The sequence below is a fragment of the Poecilia latipinna genome, unplaced genomic scaffold (genome assembly GCF_001443285.1).
Source record: "Poecilia latipinna isolate Pla-1442-1.1 unplaced genomic scaffold, P_latipinna-1.0 Scaffold362, whole genome shotgun sequence".
In the NCBI taxonomy this organism is placed as follows: domain Eukaryota; kingdom Metazoa; phylum Chordata; class Actinopteri; order Cyprinodontiformes; family Poeciliidae; genus Poecilia; species Poecilia latipinna.
Genome location: NW_015112978.1, coordinates 228,395 through 241,803, shown reverse-complemented (window position 1 = coordinate 241,803; position 13,409 = coordinate 228,395). Strand labels below are relative to the sequence as shown.

Here is a 13,409-nt window from a genome sequence, read left to right as displayed (position 1 = left end):
CGGAGCGTGACCTCATCCAAAGTTTACACACAACCGCCCCATGCTGCTTTGTTATCTTCAAACCAGCACATTCCAGCCTTCAAACAACAAAAAAAAAATGTCAGCGTGCAGATCCTGCTGTGCTGTGAGAAGCACAAGAAGTGAAAAAAATAACAAATGACTAACTCGCAAAAGTTTCAAAAACTGAAAAACAAACACTAGCCGCCTCTTAAAAAGTACAACGGTTGACGTGTACATGTAGGTCGGTCAGCTGTGGACGGATTGGAGTGCTACATGTCTGCTTACTCAGCAGCCTGCACCAAAGCGCAGCTTGCTTACCATTCTTTTTTTAAAACAGACCGCAGGGTAGTAAATAGCTACGAGGAGGATCACAGCCTTCACAGCTGATTGGTTTGATGCCGGCCTGACACAAACAGGAAGCCGGTCGTGCAAGTCAGAGGAGAGAGCGGACGACGAGGAGAGACAGACAAAGTGCAGAATGCGGTGGCAAAACAAAGAATGTGTGAAGGCTTGCAGGACTTAGATTTGAGAGAGAGACAGAGAGAGAAAAAAAAACTCTGACTTTTTGTTTGCAGAGTGCCGTGTGACTCATGGAGGAATGCAGTGTGTGATTCAGATCTCTGCATCGTCAGCAGGCAGCGTGCACCGAAAAATGGTGATGATGTGTGAAGCAACAGTAGGGCGAGAAGCCGCAAAATGATGCTAACCATAAACTGCAATCATACTGTGATGTTTACCTGCAGTGGTTTTAAAGTGTGTTGCAAGAATATTCATCCCTCTGCAACCATTTCCCATTTTGTCACATTACAACCATGAAATCTAATGTAGCTTAGATAGACCGACACTGGTGGTGCAGTTACAGCTGCGAGTTGTTTGGGTGGGTCTCTGCTAGAAGCTGAAACTTTCAAAATGAATGCAGAATGTCTGTGAACAACAATTTTCATCACTTGGCATAGATTCAAACTTGTATTTAGGTCTGGACTTTGACACTAAAATACACTTTGGTGTAAACCAATCAATTGCAACTGTGGCTGTAGTTTTGTGTCGATGTCCCCGCTGGAAGATTAACCTCGTTAACCTTCAAGCTTTTCTTGAGGACGCTGTGCTCAGGGTGGCCAGAAATGTCATATTTCAACCTGCCTCCTGCCCATAAAAGCAAAATTTGAGGAGTCCATGACAAATACTTATCCTGTTAATCGACTTTCCCATGTGCATCTCCTGCCAAAATTAGCCTCTTTACTGCTTTTCTGATTTAATATTCTACTTCTTGGACGGACTGAACGATGCTTTGAAATATGTTTTTGGATATCATTTTATCACCTAACTGTGCTTTAAACTTTTTTTCTTGGTCTTCATGCAGCCATTTGTTCTCTACTGTTCTCCAGCAAAACTCTGAGGCCTTCAGAGAACAGCTGGGTTTATACTTTTTTTCTCTTTATACTTGATAATTTACGTGCTGCACTGTGTGCAGGCTGTCACATAAAACAGGAATGAAATCCACAGATGCTTTGGTTGTATTCTGACAGAATGTGAAAAAGCTATAGGGGATGAATGTTCTTGCAAGGCCCGACCATAGCTGGGTTCCAGTCTCTAAACATCAAGCGAGTAAATATAACACTGTGAATGACCTCAGGGAACTTGTGACATGCTAGCTGTTAGTTTCGAAAACGAGCCTTCTGCTAACATTTGCGCCTTTTTTTTAGTGTAGGATGTCACCTTTGAATGTGCAGTTTGTGTGAAACTTCCGCTAAAGCGATTTGAATTCCCTTTTTTTTTTGGTCACATTTCAACAGCTTAGAGATTACGTAAGCGCAGCATAAAGTGACTAAAACGATTTCACTTCCTCGTTATTTGCCTGTTTGAGTAAACACGATACATGTTCCCTATTTAACATTTGCCTATAGTAAAGTATGATCTCATAGGAGATAACAGGAGGATTCTCTATCAGGTCGTTAATCATCAAACAGGCGTTATCTCCTCTGTTGGGTAACTGCGGTGCATGTGACGGAGGTGAAGCACAGAGTGGAAATCATGAGTGACATATCAGCTCTGCCACCCAAAGAGCTTTGAGAAAAACAGCCCTCCTCCCTTCCTCTCCTGTCAACCTACTGTTCCCATTGCTTGACTCTGAAGGTCAAATGGAAGAAAAAAAAATAAAGAGAAAGAGAAGTAAAAGCCACTGCCACCTCTGACTGACTGGTTCAAACAGGCCCTGGGAGGAATGGGGGTTTCTGGTGCGTGGGGCGTGGCTTTCTGAGCATGCCCAGTGAGCAGGAATGCCGTGTGATGGCAACACAGCGGGCTCTCCCATCTGCTGATGCACCGCTCACCCTCGGGCCCTTTTCCATCCAGTCTAGTGAGCAGGCAGATCAATTTACTGCGGAATGAACACAAAGTCAGCGGCTGACGCATGCACGCACATATTCACACATTCTTTGTGTTCGTCAATGGCTCCCGCTCTGCTCTACGCCGCACTGCACTGCAGCACCCAAGCAGACATAAAATTTTACTCATGCATGCATAAACCTAGAGGGAGGGAGAGGGAGAGAGAGAGAGAGGCAGAGTCGGCAACAATGAACAGATCCATTATTCAGGGAAACTCTTCTCCACACAAAACTTGCACAAGTGAAGATAAACCCACAACCTTCCTGCTGTCAACTACCTGCAGAATAATGCTGACTCATCTTTACCCAAAAACACAGCCTCATAATGGCGTCTTCAATGTCAAAGCTCAGCGGCAGCCGTCGACATGCGCTTTGTTGTTTTGCAGATCATGTTGCAGGCAAATGCGTGATGCTTATTTGCAAAGGATGTTATTATCTTTCTGGCAACGTGAGACTCGGTGTGCGCAATCAGAATAACTGAAGAGTCTCGTCTTGTACAGCTGAGGATCTGCTGACGAGGCACTCCTGACATCTCTGGGTTAATTTTCCAGTTCGTACCCAATTTTTCTCTTCCTACTTCTGCTTCATACTCATATAGTTAACCACTGTTTCTCAGTTTGTTTTCTTTATGTGGCACAGTCATTTATAGAGCTGAAGAAGAACACAAGGAAGCACGACAAAATCTCTCAAAAGCGCTCGATGGCAGTGCAAAAATTAAATAAACACATAAACTCCCATTATTTATGGAGGTTAGGAATCACAATCATCTTTAAATAGCTTGAAATTTGCCCCATTAAAAACGCTGACAACTGCCCATTTTAATAGTTAGTATTAATATATGGAGCTATAAAGGTGACATGGGATTTTTCTTTTCCTATTGCGCTTATTGCATTCCCTCAAAACAGGTTTTGCGTCCCCTCGCAATAAATTAGCAAATACACCCTGGTAAATTTAACATACAGTCAAAGTGATAACAAATGTCAACTTAAAGTTGCGCACACCTACACCTTTAAAACTCTCAACTGTTTTCAACTTTTTTGTGCAGAAAATGTATCAATTAACTGTCAGATGATAATATTAACCCTAAAATAATTTAAATTATAATTTTGATTTATTTTACTTTTTCTCTTTCCTTCTTTCAGGAAAAACCAGCCATTAGCATGTCGGGTAGCATTTTAGCTAGGTATGTCAACATCCAAAACTTTGTTTTCTTTCGAAGATTTTAGACATGCTCTACAAAAATATCCACTATACTCATTAAAATGAATTGGTAACACTTTCTTTGAAGGGGGTTGAATAAGACTGTCATGACACCATCATAAACATGACATAACACCTGTCATAAACATCAATTTATAACTGTTGTCATAAAGCGTCATTCGGTAAATTATGACACTTTTAATACAAAGTTGACATTATTCAAAATGTCTTTATGACAACTTGACATTAACCAATAAATCATTACTGTTTAAACTTTATCTTTAATAACATAAAGTTACCTAATTTTTAAAGTGCAATCAGTAATACTTTTATAACAAATTTATATCAGTAATGATTTCTTGGTTAATGTCAAGTTGTCGTAACAAAGGCATTTTGAATAATGTCAACTTTGTATTAAAAGTGTCATAATTTACTGAATGACGCTTTATGACAACAGTCATAAATATTCATGAAGGCTTATTCATGTTCATGACATGTGTTTATGACAGTGTCATGTCAGTCTTATTCAACCCCCTTCAAATAAAGTGTTACCAATGAATCTATAATTAATTCAATCACATATTTTCCCACATGTATTTTACAACGTACGCACATCAAACGTGGTTCTGATCCTCATTTGGAGAAGCTGATTTACAGAAGCATAAGAGACTATAATAATTATGCTGTTGGTACAAAATATTCATTTAAATCACTTAAAATCACATTTTTAAAGATAGGTTGAGGGTACATATTGGCCAGTTACTGGTATCAAGGCAACTTTAAAACCACTAAACTGCTGCATCTGCGGTTTAAAGTCCTTTTATTGAAATATCAAACAAGGTTTCAAGAAACCCATTTTCTACACCTAATTGGAACTTAAGGTTTTGATTGTCAAGTTTGATTTTTTGACAAAATCACTTATACTACTAATTACATGCAATCAAACGTCTTTGTGAACGGTTTCTGACCCCAAAGCGATCTGCCTGTGCAAAAGAAAAACATAGACGTCACACAGCAATACAAAGTTTACGGAAGTAATAATGGACGCCGGCGTCCATGGATCAGTTTCGAAGTTGTTGAACAATCAGAGTTGACAAGATTATAATCTATCAATGAAATTCACTGTGTCTATATATAATACAGATTCTTTAGACACTTAGTTATTTTCTATGTCTCTCCAGACACACCTGACATGTTTCAACGGTATGCTTCATGAGAGGCTGATGTTTGATGCTCCAGCTGTGATACCTCTGATGAAAACGGAAATATGCCATCGAAACATGTCAGGTCTGAAGAGACACAGAAAATATCTAAGTGTCTAATAACAAAATAATCTTTAAGACGAGACCAGAACAAGACGAAGGAAGTGTCAGCACATCAGTGAGGACTTTAAGTCGATGATTAAAAATTACTTCAAGTTGTCAAAGCTGGTACAAATATCCCACTTGGCTCAGATGTCAAACTCAACAAAATGACAATAAAGGTACAAAATGGTGACATGACGAGTTCTATGACTTTAAAACGCATTGTGAGGCCACTTCTCAACATTTGTGCAAGCAACCGAAAACCCAGCGACATTTTTTTAAAGTACAAGTGGGAGTACTTGAGTAAAAGCTCTTAAAATGTTAATTTCCCAACCTGAATGCAAAATCAGATGTGCAAGTTGAGGTGTGACTCGGTTGTACCTGCTCTCTCTTACATTATAGGAATAACTGAAGGATTGGGGGATTTAATGTGTTCTTTTATTTGCAGAGTCACGTCTGCGCTTTGTGATATGCTAATAAGCTTCCCTTTAAGTAACTGAGATGTGCTGCTTGAGAAAATCAACCCAGGTTCGATGACGCATCGTCTGTAGGATGATCAAAGAAGCAGCAGAGTTGATGAAAGAGATGTTCTCCAAGGATCCAGCCGTGAGACCGATAGAGAGGAATTTGTGGGAGGAAAGGACACAACGGGTAATTTAATGACGAACAGGAGAACTGATTTAATTTATTTTCCTAATTCCTCTCTCAGTTCTCAATCAAAAACAATTTTTTTTCTACGTCCTTCCAAGATCCGTCCTTCATCCTCCATCTGTAATTTTCTGAGCCTCAAACCGCTACACCTCGCTGTAGCCTCAGAGTCGCAGCCATTTTTGCCACCTCTACTCATCGCTGCCTCTGGCTTGAGGGTTTCTAAATCAGGAGCATCTGACTCACCACCTACTCATGTGTCTCTATGACCTGAGTCCACCCGCTCACATTTGAATGCTTTGCACAACAATCTTCCAACGGTTGATTGGCTGCAGACACAACCAGTGATTGAACACACACAGATTAATTCACACTTTGCCTGTTTTTGTACCTCCATTTGGGTCTCTACATCTTCTAAAAACAGTCAAAGTTCTTAAAAAAAAACCTCACCCAGACATTTTTTGGTGTGGAAAATTAGCTGTTTCAAAAACCTTCCGAATGTAATGCCACAAATCATCTGCCAATCTCCAACGCATTGCCAGATGATCAGCCTGTCACCTAACAACCAAAGAGGAATTTGATCACTTTGGTAAGCTGATTTTACCGCTGCATGTACAATGGCTGCTGGAAAAGACAAGTGTTTTGATGTTCATTTAGAATCCAGAAACCACTTGCTGCATTCTTGGTTGTGTGGGAGGCTCTACTAATGCTTTTCAAAGATGTACGATATATATATATATATATATATATATATATATATATATATTTGGATTTAAAATGACGAAAGGCCCTAAAACTCTTCACTCTCTGAAAGGAGCTCAAAATAGGTAGAACTGACTAGAATGAAATCTTATTAAATACATTTTATACATATGATTTTGTGCAAGAAATGTAATAGACATGTTTTGCATAGCCCATAAACCTAGCCTAGACTATTCAAGGAAGCATATTTAAGCAACATGCTAGCAGCAGACAGCTGCAGTTCAAAGCTGCACGAACAGCTGGCTTTCATTGTCTGCACAGGAACTGACGGACATTTGAAACCAGCAACGGCTGCTATTAAATGTTTGTCTGTCTTTGTCCTCAGATGCCAAACTCATTTCATTCCCGTAATGTTTGGCAATTGCTGAGGCCTGCTTGGAGACCGCATTTCCTTAGATCCTCGCACCGTGCAGAAAATGCTCCCTATTTGCCTCCAGGAGAAGGCAGACATTCAATCCGACCTCCTCAATGTCAGAATGGCGACGGAGATATACTTGGTAACTTGTGTTTTTGCACCCCTCCTTCCACCCTTTCCCAGTGTGAGTGTGTATGCATGTATCTTTCAAGCCCTTCATTTCCCAGAAAAGAGCTGAGGATTTATGAGTGCATGGGCCGCCGCGAGCGACATCTCCAGAGAAGGATGAGTGTTTCCTGCAAACAGTTGGGAGGGGGTGTGTGTGTGTGAGTGTGTGTGGGTGGACAGCTTCCATAGAAACACTATCCAGCAACACTTGAGGAGCGTCATCAAGGGGAGGTGTGCTGTGTGTGAGCACGGAGGAGGCGTGCTTCTGAGAAAAAGCCCACGAGGCCGTGCAGATCTGTGATTGACAGTTGACTCTGCTGATTACTGCCCCTCAGGGACAAACTCCTGACAACAGCTGCTGCTTCAAACTCCCCCTGAACTCTCGCTAACATCAGCCGTCTCACATAACGTCTCTCCAAATATGTCCAAACTTGACTTGTCAGCTTAAGCGTGGCATCCGAATCCCCTTCTTTTACGTCTACCTCTGCCTCTGCAGAAATCCGACACAGGAGGACTTCGGCTGACCTGCTGAACCGACAAGTATCTGCAAAGTATCAGGAGCCAAGGTTGCCAGGTCTGACTGACAGTTTAAAGCCCAAACACAACATAAAACTCACCCAGCTCCAAAGAAAACAGCCCAAACCTCAACCTCTAATGAAACTCATGTTAACAGCATGAGTTTAGTCATAAGCTGACTTTCCATTCACCATATAATTTAGCAAGTTGAAATTACAAAATAAATTTGCTTAATGGAAGCATGGCAATAAGATGAAATGGGTTTTCGGCTGTATCCAAATTAGTGTATTTGCAATTTAAACAAATTTTTTGCATCACACGAGTGATGTGGTCATCAACAACCGGATGTTACTACTGGTGGAAACGACAAAGGCGACAGGAAGTTGCAGGAGGATTATGGCGCAACATATTTTTAAATGACTTATTGTGTGAACAAGCTTATTCCTGTGTTATTTTAACCTAAGTTTCTGATTTAATGGCCACACCGCAATTACGAAATTGTGTTTTTTCAATATTAGCAAAATATCAAAAAAGTTCTGCGCACATTTAAGCGCAAAATGCAGCTATATATAAAGACAGTTTTGGTTGTCCTTTATTTTATTCAATATTGTATTATATTCTCATTAGGATTGACTGAACACAATGAAACTTGAGATTTTTTGTGGAGCCTGGTAATTTTAAATCATGTTGTTGCCCTGGCATTTCTGTTTTATAATATTACTACATAGTGACACTTGAATAACCAATAACTAATCATTGATGATGTCACATTCGCCAGATTCTAGAGATTTCAAAATAAATGAACTAATAAGATAAGCGGTAGCGGTTTCTGATATGGGCAGTAGCCCAGGGTGGCTTTTCATGTGGGGCGGCAGGAGCTTTGTTATTTGCGTTTAGCAATATATATTGTATATTTTTTTAGATTATAATTCTTCTGAAACTAAACTAAAACGTGAGAAAGTAAAACTAATTACTAAAGGCAATGATCTTGTGATGTAGTTTGGACCGAGTTAAATAGCCATTAGCTGGAAGAGGTGTTGTTTTCTCAATGCTATGTTAATCACTTGACAAGTTATGTTACCTTGCTTTTATTACTCTATTGCGTTAGGCTACTTCTTGGAAACAATTTTATAGCCTATTAAATAGGGACGTTGATATGGAAATTTAATGATTGCTGATAATAATACTGGTGTTATATCCAATATTTGCCAATATCATATAGATTGCATATAGTTCCTTGCACTTTCAGCAGTGTAAAAACGACCACAGCTTCTTTATTCTCTGCTTCAGATAAACCTCTGCTGCATCACACTTCCACGTTTGTTAAATGAGATATTAAAATAAATTTTCAGTGTGTCTGCGCTGATGAAATGAAATTTAAATGATGTGTTATGGTCGGTTGAAAAGCAGGAAGGGGGCACTGGATGCAATTTGCCCAGGGCACCAAACAAGCTAGGACTGCCCTTGATAATAAGTGTAATAACATCGCATTTTATTAAAAGATTTCTGCCAAACAATGGCATCTATTTTGGACAAATTTTCCAAAAACCCGCCAAATGTTGTGAAAAGTGGCCGACATTTTAACAACCGTTTAATCTGGCAGTACTGTCCCGAACATTTTCACCCCTTGTCTCCCCTCTTTATCCTCCGCCGCCGCCATTGGGTGGTGCGGACGTGAGGAGGAACAGTGACTTCATGGTGGGGTTGTGTAAGAGCGCGGGGCGAGGCCTGAAAACCGAGCCGTGTGAGACAAACGAAAGTGCTGATGAGCCAAAAAGAGAGCTAGTGTTGCTGGAAGCCTGCAGATATTCCCCCCTTCAACCCAACTCAGCTCAACTCAGCACCCCCTGGGTAGAAGTCAGATGTCAGAGAGGACAGACGAGGCTCGGACTCATTCGAAGCCACGTGGACAGCATGTAGAAGGCCCCGCTTTGGGCTGGCGGGGGGGATCAGGGCATCAGGTTTAAAGGGTGGGGATGGAGGGGATCTATTCCAACGGAGAGAGAAAGGTCGCAGTGTAAGCTGATAAAGGCAGGAGGCAGGGCTTGGGGCCGCTTCCAGGCCAGCCAGTCAGCTGACGCTTGCAGCTGTGTTTGGAACATCAATATGAGCCTTGTTCAGCCTCTTTCCACCCCCCGCCATCACCGCCTCCCTCGCTTGCTCGCTCCTCACTCGGCATCCCCCCTCCTCTTCCCAACACGCCGTTTCCTTTCCTTTTTTTTTCTTTTCCAGCTCTGATTTATGAAAGTAGGGCATGTGCCCATAACTGCTGCATCAAGGCACATGGCTTAGCCTCCAGAGGCACTAAGGCTCTGTTTACATCAGCCCAGACAACTGCACCACATTGCACAATCGCCACAGGCAGCCTGTTATATAAAGTGTGGAGCCACGTTGGCTCTGTTGTTTTTGTTTCTCGTCTCAGGCCTCCTTCTCTACCTATAAGTCCCAAGCTGCACAAATCCAGATGTTCTCAAAAAGGATTTTATGTGATACACCAACTAGTGGCGGGCATTTATCGTATCATTTATCAGTTATCGTGATAATTTTCTTATGAGAAGACTTTTGATTTATTGTCGTCACAATAAATTCTAATTAATTAACCCCATATTGTTGTATTGTTGAGATTGTTATTTTTATTACTTTTCTCCACTGTTCAATAAACGTATTTCAATAAATATCAATAAATATAATTAAATGCAGTTACCGTATGAATTTTAGTGATACAAGTCAAACATTTTATGTGAATAGTGTCCTAAAGAAGCATATTCCAAATGTTTATCAAGAGTTTTTGTGAGATTATAATTTCTGTGTAATGCAGTCATAGCCATCAAGTTACCTGAAAAAGATGTAATAGTACCACAAAATATTATGATAAAACTTTAAGCAATGCATAACTGGAACCTGAAAGGGAATTTTTTCCAATAAATATCTAAAAAATGGGTGCACTGCATTTGCATTCAACACAAATTTTGCTCTATTTTTGGCATTAAGTTTTCTACAAGCCAAGTTGGGAGAAAAAATGTATTCAGATGTGGTAAATTTTTTAAGTTTCAACCTATGTGTTCAAAGTTATCACAGTGGTGTCACATGGTGGTGGCAGTGTCATGATCTGAGGATGCATTTCTTCACTAGAGATTCGAAAGTTCATCAAAGTTAATGGGTAGATAGATGGAGTGAAATACAGAGCAATACTGTAGGAAAAAAGCATAAAATATTTTCAAAATAATTAAAAGTTTACGTGTGATTTTATTCACTTACTAAGGACGAAGGTTTATTGTTGACAAGTAGCAAAGCAGGAGCGTATCCTAACAAAGAGAAAAAGCAAACCCTGAATTTTACTGTACTGAGTGCTAGAGAAGTGTGTGTTTGCTCAGAGATGACAATTAGTCCCAAATGAAGCACTGAGGAGATTCAAGTTTGGTTTCCATGGCGACGAGTCAGCCTGCTCAGTCGAGGACAGACAAAAAAAAAAAAAAAAGTGTTTTCCTAACGAGCAGGCCTGAGACAAAAACAGATATGTCCAAAATAACGTAAGTGGAGATGGGACGATGAGGATAAAATCTGAGGCTGGTGGTTGATTTATAATCTGGCCGAGTGGATTGATGCTTGAACCACTTTGTTTTCCATCGTGTATCATAAAAACAAGGCCTTAATGAGCATAGCCTGTCTCTGGAAAGATATTAATGGAAGTTAGAAAAACATGACCAGCTGCTGGCATCACAAACCATTAAACATTCAAATCACCGCCTCGGTTTCTGTAAGGCTTCACAGTATTCATGTCTGTGAGACACTGACTCATCAGTCATGGAGTTTCACTTCAGAAATGTGGAATAAAAGGATGAACCAATGTCTCCGCCTTCAAGAAATAGTCCAGAATTTTTTAAAATGAGGTAATGTTGAGAGATTATATGCATTTAATATCCTACCTGTAGTAGTTAACTATTTTGGTCTGTTATTTTGTCTAAATTCAGATTAATTGAACCAGATCTGACTTCTAAGGTTAAAACAACTCTAACAAACGTTGTGGTTCATTCAAATACTATTTAAAGCTGAATTAAATTAAAAATTGGGCAGTTTCATACAAAAAAAAAGATTAACTACTCGGGAAATAGAGGTTGGAGGTGTACACGCCACTAAATGTCTTCCTATGTGAAACACAGACTGGGATAACTATTCTGTTTAAATGTACAGTAGCGTAAAAATCAATAAAATAGCATCACTTAAACTGTTTTTTTTTTTTGTTTTTTTTTTGCATTTTAAAATCAGACCAGCATAGACTAGTTTGTCCTAGAGGCTAACGTTAACAGCTAGCGCTAGTTGGGTCATGACCAAACAGACTTCTACTGTAGGTGAATGTTAACTTGTTTTCCACGTTGTAACTGCTGGTGTTTATTTACACAGGAAATGAAGGTGCAGTGTCTCTGACCGCCATTTCCTGTGTAAAATTTATTGGCTGCAAATGTGACAATGGTCAATGTCTGTGATTGTCACGGTCTGCTTTGGTTTTGATCCCACTCGGACAAGCTGTTAGCGTTAGCCTCCACAACCTGCTAATCTGGATTGATTTGGTTGAAAAAAAAAGTTTATTGCAGCAGTTTAAATAAATAGTATTTTTTACTTTCTATGAGGCAGGCATTCTGACAAGAAATTGTTTTATTCTCTGCTCATGTTGTACAGCACCTCCTACCTCCATTTCCTGTGTACGTGGCCATTGGCTAACCCCAGTAAAAAAAATAAAAAAAATAAAAATAGCATTTGCAGAAACTGCTTAGACATTTTTCAGATTTTATTTGTTAGAATATTACACTTTGCAACAACTGATCTGAATTTGGGCTAGAGCTGCCAAGACAGTTATGTAGTGTGGGCAAGAAATCAACTAACCTCGCTAACTAACAGAACCTCGCTTCAAAAATCCCAAACTATCCCCTTCAGAGGCCAAAGAACTGTGTGATCGTGAAACTAGCTTTGGACTTTTTGTTTTTGTGCCTTTCTCAAACTCCAAAGCTGCTTTGTATCAGTATTCCCTGGCAGTAAAAGACGCAAACAGTCTCTTTAAAAAAAAAAAAAAAAAACTCAACCTAAGTAAGAGTTGTTTTTCACAACCCTCAGAGATGTTTCGCCTCTTATGCTTCCAGTCTTTGTTGCTAGCTGCCTCCTTTGTAGACCTCCCTCATCCCCTCCACCCACTCTCTCCCTCGCTATCATAACTCAGCTGTTACTTGGCAACTGGTCCCAGCTGGACCCAGCATCAGCCGCGTTGCCACGGCAACAGAACGCACACATGCAGACACGGTAAACGTGTTTTTTTTGTTGTTGTTGTTTTGTTTTGTCCCCCCCCACACACACACACACACTTCCACCACCTTCCTTTTTTCAAAGCACAGCGGCTCAACATGCAAAATAAAAAACCTACATGTGTATTCAGCTCAGAGCAGAGGCATCCATCAAAGTGCGAGCGCTCAGATTAATCAAAGCAGGAATGATTACCAGCATGATCTCATGCACCTGCAACATCTTGACATCTGTGTTTCAGGGTGAAATCAGAAAGAATGATGTCATGTGTTGCTGATCCTACGGAGGTATTGCGCTACACGCGGAGGAGAGCCATCTGGCTGCATTAATCCACCCCGTAATCATTTCTTGTTTTTGCATTTAAAAGAAGAAGAAGAAAAAAAAATCACTCTGCTTTCGATCATCGCTGTACATTTATTGCCAAGTTCGACACATCGCGCCAACTGCGTGTCTCTAGGAAGTAAAGCCCTCCTCGCCACGGTCTGGTTAACACTGCCTCCGTCGTCATGGCAACCCGATCCATCATCTTCAGGGGGATCAATTGATTCATTATTGAGTGAGGCGCAGCCCCCTGCTCTGCTTCCCGTTCACGTCTACTCACTCTGCCTCCTAGCATCTATTATTGACATCTACGCCTGCCCACTCACTGGGCCGAAGAATAGAGAGATGTCAAGATTCCCCCTCCTAGAAATATGATTCAGGATTTTTATTTTTATTACTTTTTATCCCAAACAAAAAGACCTGCTTTATGAACATTTTTTAAGAGATGGACTCTTGGTT

At 40.4% G+C, this 13,409-nt stretch overlaps 1 long non-coding RNA gene across 1 annotated transcript; it reads left to right on the top strand.

The window, feature by feature from the left end:
• Nucleotides 1-224: 224 nt before the first annotated feature.
• Nucleotides 225-8,229, top strand: LOC106949769 (uncharacterized). The gene is made up of 3 exons (XR_001425449.1): nucleotides 225-471; nucleotides 576-655; nucleotides 6,624-8,229. It is a non-coding gene; the product is annotated as an uncharacterized LOC106949769 (long non-coding RNA).
• The last annotated feature ends 5,180 nt before the right edge of the window (nucleotides 8,230-13,409 follow it).